Source organism: Balaenoptera acutorostrata, chromosome 15, assembly GCF_949987535.1.
Source record: "Balaenoptera acutorostrata chromosome 15, mBalAcu1.1, whole genome shotgun sequence".
In the NCBI taxonomy this organism is placed as follows: Eukaryota; Metazoa; Chordata; class Mammalia; order Artiodactyla; family Balaenopteridae; genus Balaenoptera; species Balaenoptera acutorostrata.
Window position 1 is genome coordinate 23,128,303 of NC_080078.1, and position 10,350 is coordinate 23,138,652.

Below are 10,350 nucleotides of genomic sequence, written 5' to 3' on the forward strand. Positions count from 1 at the left end.
TCAGGGCCTTTGCACGTGCTATTCTCTTGGCCTGTTAATCTTTCCAGGTGAAGGATGGACAAGTGCTCATCCTATAGGCCTCAGTGTTGATGTTGCCCCTTTCAGGCAGGCCTGTGCCTGTTATACTCACCACTTCATGCATAGCATCTAGCCCAGCCTGGTAAATAGCCAGCACTAAACAAATGTTAGTTCATATTGCTGTTGTTGCAATAAATAGTCTCATTCCAAAAAGAAAAAACAACCACCACAAAAGGAGTTTCTCTTTCCCAAATTCTATGATTCCGGGAAGTCAGATTTCCTGACTCATTCTGCTGTGTGCTGATCCGTATGTACCCCCCAAGGGTTCTAAATCTCCCCCCAGGACAGGGGCCGTTAGCAGGTGGGGTCTCCCCAGGCCCCCAGGGGAGCAGCGATCTCCCTGGGGCTGCGCAGTCCCTGCTCGCTACAGAATGGCCAATAGAGGGCACTGTGGGAACATAACCAAAAGAAAGAGGGAGGCGGTGGTCAGAACTAGAAAGAGAGAGCCGGAAGGGACCTTCATTTTGCAGACCCAAACCTTCATTTTACAGATGAGCAAACAGATGCCCAGACAGGAGACGTGACTCCCCCAAGGTCACACTGGTACTGCTCGGCGAGCGGAGATGACTCTTCACCCCTTGGCGTTCTCCGCTCTGCGTGGGAGCTGCCAGCCCCGAAGGAGCCGGCTGCCCGCGGGCGCTGCAGCCTTGAGCCGCCAAGGCTGCCGTTTTCCAAGCCCCTCACTGCCCCGAGTTTTCTCCTTCTTTGCTCCTGTTCCATCGGAGAAAGGATCTAGATTTTGGAGGTAGGACAAAGCACACAGTGCCCCTTTGATTCCACAGTGTTCTCTGAGGAAGTATTCTACTTTTCTTAATAATAGCTACCAATTATTGGGAACTTCCTGGTGCCAAATATTATGCATTACCAGATTTAATCTTCAAACCAGGAATGCGTTGAGGGTTCAATTTTCCCCTCCCTTCTGGGAGTCCTTTCCTGATCATCACCCCATTGAAAGAGACCTTCCCCCTCACCCATTGCCTCTCTATCACAGCACCTGGTTTATTCCTTCACAGCTCTTATAATTATGTTTATAACAATTTTGGTTATTTACCTGTCTGCTTATTTATCATCTGCATCAACTCCTCTCCTCCTCCCAGTAGACTCTGAACTCAGTGAAAGAAAAATTCTGGAGCTAGACAGACCTGAGTTCAAGTCTCAGCTCGTCCATTTACTAGCATTATGACAACCTTGTGTTAGTCACTAAAACTGTCTGAGGCTGCATTTCCCTTTGTAAAATAGGGATTCATGCTTGTATTTTACAAGTATATGGATGGCTGTGCCAGTCATTTGTTGATTAGATCTCTCCAATATCATCATTGTGGTCATCCACCCTATATTTGATTACCCTCCGTGATGGAGAACTCACTACAAGGCGGCCCCCAGATAAGGCAGCATATCTGGGCATTCCAAGGTCAGTCATAAGATATATGACTTTGGAAAAGTCAGAAAACTTTTCTGAGCCTCAATTTCTTATTCTGTAAAGCGGGGATGGTGATGATAAAACCCATTTCCCAGGGATACTATGAGGATGCAGTGAGATTGTGTGTTGTGTATAAGGGTCTGGCATATGGTAGGTGCTTACTAAATGTTAGTTTCCTCACCTTGTTTCTTAGAAAGGGGGAAATGACTCTATAAAGCACATTTTATGATATCTGAAGTTGTTATAATTGATGGCATGACATAGTTTGGAGGCACCGTTCTTTTATTCTCGGTGATACGTATAATGATGTGTCTTATAGTCAAAGTCGTCTTAGATTCAATGAGATGTGACAGTAGGTTCCAGGGACAATATTCAAATTCAGGTTTGCCTGACTCCCAAGGCCCATTTCTGGGGAGAAGAGTCAGGTAATGGTGGACACAGTTGAGAAGAGAACAGACAGTAGAAGTGTGTTCCAACTAAGGCTTATCTGAGCCTGGCTGTCCAGAACGCCACCACTGCTCAGCTGGTAATTGAATTTGGAAATGTTTTACCATGTAGGTCCGTCTGAATGAGACTCTTCATAACCACTGGTGAACTGGCTTCCCTGCAACTCCAGCCCCATCCCCAGCCAAGCCGAACAAAAACTTAAAAACCGCTAGGGGTCATATTACTATGCTACGCTTATGTGTGTGGGGCAAGGAGAATCTGGGGCTGAATTAAACAAAGATGTCCATCATCTGCTACTGTCAATAGATAAGTCTGGAGACTGTACCTGTGGCTGTTTGAAAGGACACAACATTTTTTGAGTTTCTACTGATTTCAAGGCCTTGGGCTAGGCATGTTGACAAAGGCAAACAAATTAGCTCCTCACTACAACCTTATGAGGCAGGTATTATTTATTTAGCTCATTTGCATACAAGGAAAATATAGACAAGGTTAAGAAACCTGTCCAAGATCAGGCAGCTAGAAAGAGGCAGAGCAGGGGCTGGAATCCAGGGTTCCTTGGGCACAGAACAGCAAGGAAATTGGTGGAAATTGCTAGTTATAAACCTTGAATGAGCCAACTCTCATCCTTTTTCTCGGTTCACAGGGATCCCAAAATTCTGACTTTGTTATCTTTGCAACGTGTACTCTGTATTCAAGAAAAATCAGACAAAGGGACATGAGCTCCAATATACAAGCATTCATCTACCTTGCGCTCTTCCAAGAGTGGTCTCTTTGTTGGGTGGACTTTGTAGCAGAATGCACCGGTGTGGCCCAAGTTCCTTATTCCTTTGGGCCCCAGTTACCACATCTAAGGCAGGATGATAACGCTTCCTCTGTTGGAGACAAGAGCCTGATAAGATGTTCTGAAGGGCCAGGAGCAACGGTCGAAGGAGAACATGTCGGCATTGCCCCAGCTGGGGAGCCAAAATTTGGGGCACGTGGATTTCCAGACTCAAATGGAACAGAAAAGAAGAGAAAAGTGGAATATTTGAACCCGAGGAGGTAATATTCCAGGGTCCGTCCACACTGTCAGTCATGACGTTATTTGCCTTTCTGACCCTCAGTGCTTCTGTTACCTCAGTTTCTCTGCTCCACTAACTATGGGCCAGTCACTGAACTTGGACTTCAACTACTTTATTCCAGCATTTCTCAAGCTCAGCACTCTTTACCATTTTGAAGTTAAACCAACTGGGGTTCAGAGAGGTTAAATTACTTGTACAGAGCTGAGCAGTTTGAAACAAGTCTGACTCCCAAACCCAAGTTTGTTCTACTACAGTATACTTTCTACCCCCTGGAACATGGGGCAGGCAGATGGACAGTCATGGGCATGAGTGACAAGCTGTTAGGAACAAGATGTAAGGTCACTGGGACAACCATTTCAGAGAGCCTTGGTTAATGGAACAAAGGTTTCCCCGAGACACAACACCTGATATCAGCACATTCCATGGTTACTTCCCGGTATGCAGTTCCCAGGTCTCAGCCCCTGGGAGCCAGAGGGCACATGGTCTAACCCTGAACTGAACAGAAGAACTAAGACAGAGACAATCCTGTTAACAGCAAACACATAGTGTTTATCATGTTGCAGGCACTGCCCTAAGCACCATAGCAATATTAAGTCTTTTCATCCTAGCAAGGAAAGTACAATTGCATTCTCCTGTAAGATGGGAAACTAAGTCACAGAGACGTTAAACAACTGCCACGTCACACAGTTAGCAGACAGCAGAAGTAGGATTTGAATCCAGGCAGCTGTGTGGTAGAGCCTGCATCATTTGACCATTGTGTCTGCCTGAGCCCATCTGCTTTTGGCCCCATGGCTTCTCTGCTCCCAGAGCCTTGGCATCCTGGTTTGAAGGATTTGTTTTGTGCCTGGAACAGAGACAGCCAGTCCTGTTCTCCCTGACAGCCACTGGAGTCCAGCTGATAAACTACCAATGGGCTGTCAACAAGGAGGCTTCAAACTCATGCAGAAAATCCCTATAGGATAGATTCATGGGATGGCGTCATACATTCTGGGTGGGCCTGCTTCCTAGTAGCCTCTGGGATTTTTGTCTATCCCCCAAACTTCCCCTTGTCTTGCTGTTACCCTCAAATGTGTTTATTTCACTGTGGCCTAGAAAACTCCTCACCCTCTGCAGCCAGAGCGGTGAATCATATTGTGGCTTTTCTCCTCCCGTCGGCACTAGACAAACGGATCACCACTGATAAGAGCCTCTTCCTACACCTCTTGGAACTCACTGCTATTATGGCCTGTTCCGAACTATGATGATTTATGTGTCTCTCTCTACTTCTCTAATTTGTGAACTCCTAGAGAGAATGAACCATCTTATTCACCCAACACACCTAGTGTAGAACCTGGCACTTAAGGATACTTGATAAATATTTGTTGAATGCATAGGTGGGTGGATGGGTGGATGGATGGATGGATGGATGGATAGATGGATGAATATACAGGGTAACTCTCAGTGAGACCACTTTTCATCACCACCCCCATCAGTTCCTATTCAGACAGATGTAATAGCTTCCTAAAGGGCTCTTCACCTCCACTTTGGCCCCCCTAAAATCTGTTATTCATACTGCAGCCAAAGGAATGCTGTAAAGATGCAGATCTGATCAGCCTTGACTCACCTCTGTCTAAAATATGCCAATGACTTCCCACTGCCCTTAGAATAAAATCCAAATTCCTTCCCAGGGCCTGTGTCCACCAACAAGCTGTGCTATCTGCTGACCACTCCATCCTCATCCCGTGTCAGCCTCCTCCTCACTGTTGATGTTTGGACACCCTAGCCGTCTTCCATTTCCTAGAATGAGCCCAACTCTTTCCTGCCTCAGGGGTTGTGTCTGAACTTGCCGTTCTCTGTGTCTGGAATGCACTTCCTCTGACTTTTTGCATAACTGGCCCCTTTTCTTTAAGGTCTCAGCTTCAAAATAAATTCTTGGGGAAATTTTCTCTGCCTCCCCCATCTAAGTTACACCCCCTATATCTTCTTTACGGCATTCATGTGGTATATCCACTTTCATTATAGTACTTTGTTGAACATTTTCAGCATTATTTGTTAATGTCTATCTTCTTAGCTAAACTGTAAGCTCTAAGAGGGCAAGGAGAGCAGGGACCACACCTGTCTTATTCACTACTCTACCCTTAGTACTTAGTGGATGGTAGGTACCCAAAAATATTTTTAATAGGTGTTGTGGGTGAATGGATAGACAGGCACGGGATATGTTCTGATGTTTCATCAGACTGAGGACACTTGGAGGACTGAATGAGGGAAATAACCAGGCCTCTTTCCTTTTCCCTGAACATAACTGATAAGTAAGTTTAGGTTCAGAATCATGAAATCTGATAACCTTGGAGCTGAATGGGATCTCTTTGATCATTGAGAATCATTAAGCTGATAAATGGAATATCAGCTTCATTTTAAATTTGCAGAGATGGAGCCCCAAAGTGAAAGTCACCTGCCGGAAGTTACTGTAGTTGGGTGGGACTGCTAGTTACCTGAGCAGTAGCATTCTTTCTTCATCCTTATAAGCAGAACCCAGATTTTGTTGGTGGTGGTGATAAGCCCAGCTTAAAAATAAATAAATAAATAAATAAATAAATAATAGATACTACATTTATCAGCCTCATTTTCAGGGAGGGATGGTCGTGTGACTGTTCTGGCCAATGATGTAAGTAGACATCGTTAGATGCGGCTTCTAGAAAATCTTCTTAAAAGAGGGCTTGACTTAGCAGGCATACCCTTTGCCTTTTCCCCCTTCCTTCTCCTGGAACACAAGCATGAAGGCCAGCGCTGAGGGGGCTATTCTGTGCCCAGGAGGCCATCTCGATGACAGAAGCCACAAGTTAAAGAGAGTAGAACAGAAAGTTAGGAGTCTGGAATATTGATGACATCCAGAACCTACCACATTAGCCCTGGATCACTGACCTCTGTGTTTTATGTCACGAGACAAAAATAGACCCCTATTTTGTATGAGCCATTGTTATCTGGATTTTCCATTATATGCAGCCAACTTAATCCATAACCGATATGGTCACTGATAGAGCTAGTGGCACAGCCAGGATTTGAAACCAGGGATCCTGACTCCATGCCAAACGCCACTTACATAAGGATAGTAAGTAATCCATTGCATCTAACCACGTGGGCATGATAAGAAAATGCCGTCCTAGAGATACTACTGTAATACAGCCATTCTCAGACTGTGGCCCCTAGACCAGCAGCATCACCTGGGAACTTGATTGAAATGCAAATTCTCAGGCCCCACCCCAGACCTACTGAATCAGAAACTCTGGGATGAGGCCCAGTGAGCTGCATTTTCACAAGCCTTCCAAATGCATTCTAAATGCATGCTAAAGTTTGGGAACCACTAGCATTCTAATGCATTCTAGCATTCTAATGCATGCTAAAGTTTGGGAACCACTAGCATTCTAATGCATTCTAGCATTCTAATGCATGCTAAAGTTTGGGAACCACTACTGAGCTAATACTCCGTGTTACCTATGGGAAGCATGAATAAAGCAAGTCATCTGATGCAGAAGTCACTCCTAGCGCAGAAAGAAGGGAGCTGTCTCCAAGTTCAGGGATAAGATACGTGGGCTCTCACAGACAGAATAGGCAGTTATTCTTGTGTTTTTATCCACTTGCTACTCAGAGCGTGGTCTGCAGATCAGCACTAGCTTCACCTGGGAGTTTGTTGGAACTGCAGCATCTCAGGCTCCACCAGACCTACTGAATCAAAATCCGCACTTTAGTAAGATCCCACCTGTGGTGGGTCATACAGAGGTTACAATTTGAGTGCCCAACTCGCTCAGCGAGGTCTGGGGCTGGGGATGAGGTGGCCCAGGCCCTGATCCCTAGAAGCACATGCAGATGTTTGTGGGAAGATGGCACCCACGCCAGGTGCCAAAGGAGGTGGGGACGCAAAGCTGACAATCAGTGTAGCTGCCACATGGCACCTATTGCCCACCCATCCACCTACCATCCCCTCCATCTTGCTCTCTCTGCTTTCCCCTAACATTGCCCCAACACCTTCCTCTCCATCCCCAGCCTAATGCTTAAGAGAGTCCTAGAGTCAGATCTGCCTTGATTCAACTTTACGACTTTGAGCTGTTTAATCTCTCTGAGTTTTGGTACCAACTTCATGGAGCTGCCGTGGAGATTAAACGTGTTAATACTTCTAAAACACCTAGACCAGAGCTTCACAATCCTGGATCACCTGAGGAGCTTTAAAAACATGCTGATGGCTGGGCACCCTAGACCAAGTAACTAAGAATCTTCAGGGAAAAGGACCCATCATTCATATTAAAACGGATGAAGGGGCTTCCCTGGTGGCGCAGTGGTTGAGAATCTGCCTGCCAATGCAGGGGACACGGGTTCGAGCCCTGGTCTGGGAGGATCCCACATGCCGCGGAGCAGCTGGGCCCGTGAGCCACAATTACTGAGCCTGCGCGTCTGGAGCCTGTGCTCCGCAGGAAGAGAGGCCGCGATAGTGAGAGACCCGCGCACCGCGATGAAGAGTGGCCCCCGCTTGCCACAACTGGAGAAAGCCCTCGCACAGTAAACGAAGACCCAACACAGCCATAAATAAATAAAAATTAAAAAAACAAAACAAAACAAAACAAAAACAGATGAAGAACAAGCCTCCGCAGGTTTTTCTAATGTGCAGCCAGGAGGGAGAACCACTGACCTAAAGCAGCACCAGGCACACAGCAGCAAATACTCCATAAATGCCGCTGTTGCTATTCACACCGTGCACCCTTCCTCACCCACCCCCAGACTGTCTTCACCCCAAAGCTTAATCCTTTGCCTCAAATGACCTGCCCCTCCTGGACTGCCTGGCACACAGTGTTCCTCCAAGATTCTGCAAGAGTCTCACCACCTCCAGGAAGCCTTTCCTGATTCCTCCAAAGGGTACGGACCACTTTCTCCTCCGGGCCCCAGTGTAACCAAGTTGATAATAAAAATACTGACTTAACCCTTTTATGGGGTATTAATTTATCCTGGGCATTGTGCCAGGTCGTGTGTACATTCTCTTTGTCATTTCTCACAACTCTAGGAAGGTTCTGTTGAAAGCCCTGGTATATGGATGAGGAGACAAGGATCCAGAAAGGTACAGTCACCTGCTGGTACCTTGGGCAGGTGGTATTTGCACTCAGGTGTGGGTTCAAACCCCTGCACCACACTGCCCGTATTGGCCTGTCTGTCTCCTGCCACAGCCTCTTAAACTTTTCAAGGACACGGATTGTGTGCGATTTATCATTGTATTTCTAACACCTGGGATATGTTAGGCACATAATAAATGATTTAATTAATTAACTGTCAGGGTAGGGTGTGATATATATCTGTCACCGGCTTGCTGCTTTCCCAATATCAGGGACAAGAAAGTATAGAATTTGAACCCAAGAATCCTGATTGTGGTCTCACTGGGATCAAAGACTGCCTACAGCTCTCCACCGTGATGGTGACCTTGGTGAGTCACATCATCTCTCTAAGCACTAGCTCCGCATCTGTTGGTGGAGACAGCGAATGTGGCCTCTTCACGTGACTGAGTTACGTATGTGAGGTGCCTAGCACGGTGCCTGGTATACAGCCAGGGCTCAGTCAGTGTGAGCAGCTATTGGCATCTCCTTTTATCCTCACAGCAACTGGTTTAGGTGGATAGTGTTACCATGTTTTTATTTTCTTCTTTAGCTGAGGAAGCTGAGTCTCAGAGAAGTTGCCACTTGCCAGAAGTTGCAAAGAAAGTAAGTGGCAGAGCAGGGACTGGAGCCCAGATTGGCCTGGCAGTAAGTCTGAGCTCCTTTCTAGGCTCGCTCAGGCAGGCAAAATGGTCTGGTGGCCTTGAGCTCTCCCCTGGAGGAGGCTGCAGGCTGGGGAGAAGCAGGGAGAAGCACTTGCAGGAGGAAGAGGCTGCCTCAAGCATCACGGCTCAGAGGTTTCATCCTCTCCTGTCCCTGCACCTCTGTATGTGCCCAGAAGAGAGGTGGCCCCAAGGCCTGCAGGGGTGATGGCTGGTGGGCAGAGAGCAGGGAGCGGCCAGTGGGGGTTGGGCCAAGTGCAGGGAGAGGACAGATGGCGAGGACAGGACGAGAGGAGGGGGGGAAGGGTGGGGGAGCATGGTGGAGGGGAGAGGGACGGTGGCAGCACAGGACGATTGTCACGAGCAGATGGAAAGGTGACTAGGACAGTGTGGGGGGCAGCGCGGTATGGGGGCTGAGGAGAGGGAGGGGTGGCCTGGGAAGAGGAGGGGAGGAGGCTAAAGAAGGTCTCCTTGTGGTGGTGAGCTGACCTCTCCGGAGTAGAAGAGCTGTTGCCATGACAACGCTGAGAACCAGATCGATGCTCGGCGCTGGATGGAGCTCTCAGTCACTGCCAACTCCCTCCCCCTCTTTCACCCCTGAAGTGGGGAGTGTGGGGAGAGGGTGGAGGATCGTTCCGCACTCCCCAGAGCCTCCTGGAGTGATGACAGGGGTCCCCAGAGCCCCCCAGCTGAGTACTGCACATCCTGCCCCAGAGAGTGGGCCACGTGTGGGATAGGAGGGGCTCCTTCTGCCTCCCTCCCAGCTCCTTTGGTGATGGGGTGAGAAGGGAGCACAGGGTTCCCCGAGAGCTGGGGGAACCTCCTGGCTGCTGTCACTAGGGATCAAGGGTACAGAAGCCAAGTGTCACCTCCTCCCCTCCATCTTGCCAAGAAACCTGCAGAGGGAATCCCGAGGCATGGGTTCAGATTCCTTTCCAGGCCTCCTCTTCAAAATGTGGCAAATGGCAGCAGAGACTAGATTTTCTCTGAGGCTCCTTCCAGCTCTAAAAGCCAGGACTTTTTTCTTGTTGGCTTTCTGGGGTGGGGTCACCTTCTGGTATGACTGAAGAACCCCATGGGATCCCCTCCTGCCTCTCAATGCAGGCCTTTCCAATGACCAGTCAAGAAGGTCTGAAAGGCCATTAGAGGGTCCGCTTCTTTGAACTGTTACAAAAATGCAAGTTCTCCGCGGCAGGGCCATGTGTTAGCTTCTTACCAGGCTCAGGCCTGGAGCTCCCAGACCTCAGGTGAAATGCTCAGTCCCCACTCACTGGCTCTTTGATCCTGGCAAGTTACACAACTTCTCTGAGACTGTTTCCTCCTCCAAAAAGCACTGTTTGGGGAAATAATAATACAAGGGGGTATGGTGAGTATGGGTAAAGTGAGATGATAGAAATGAAAATACATTTAAAAGTAGAAATCATTATGTAAGTATTTTAAATTATCATCAGTCATACCTGAGTGAGTCAGCCTGATAGAAAGAGGTTTTGGTGAGTGTGGTGACCTGGGAACAAGGCTTGAGCAGTGCCAGGCCCTCTGCTATCCCATATGATCTCAACAACTCTGGTGGT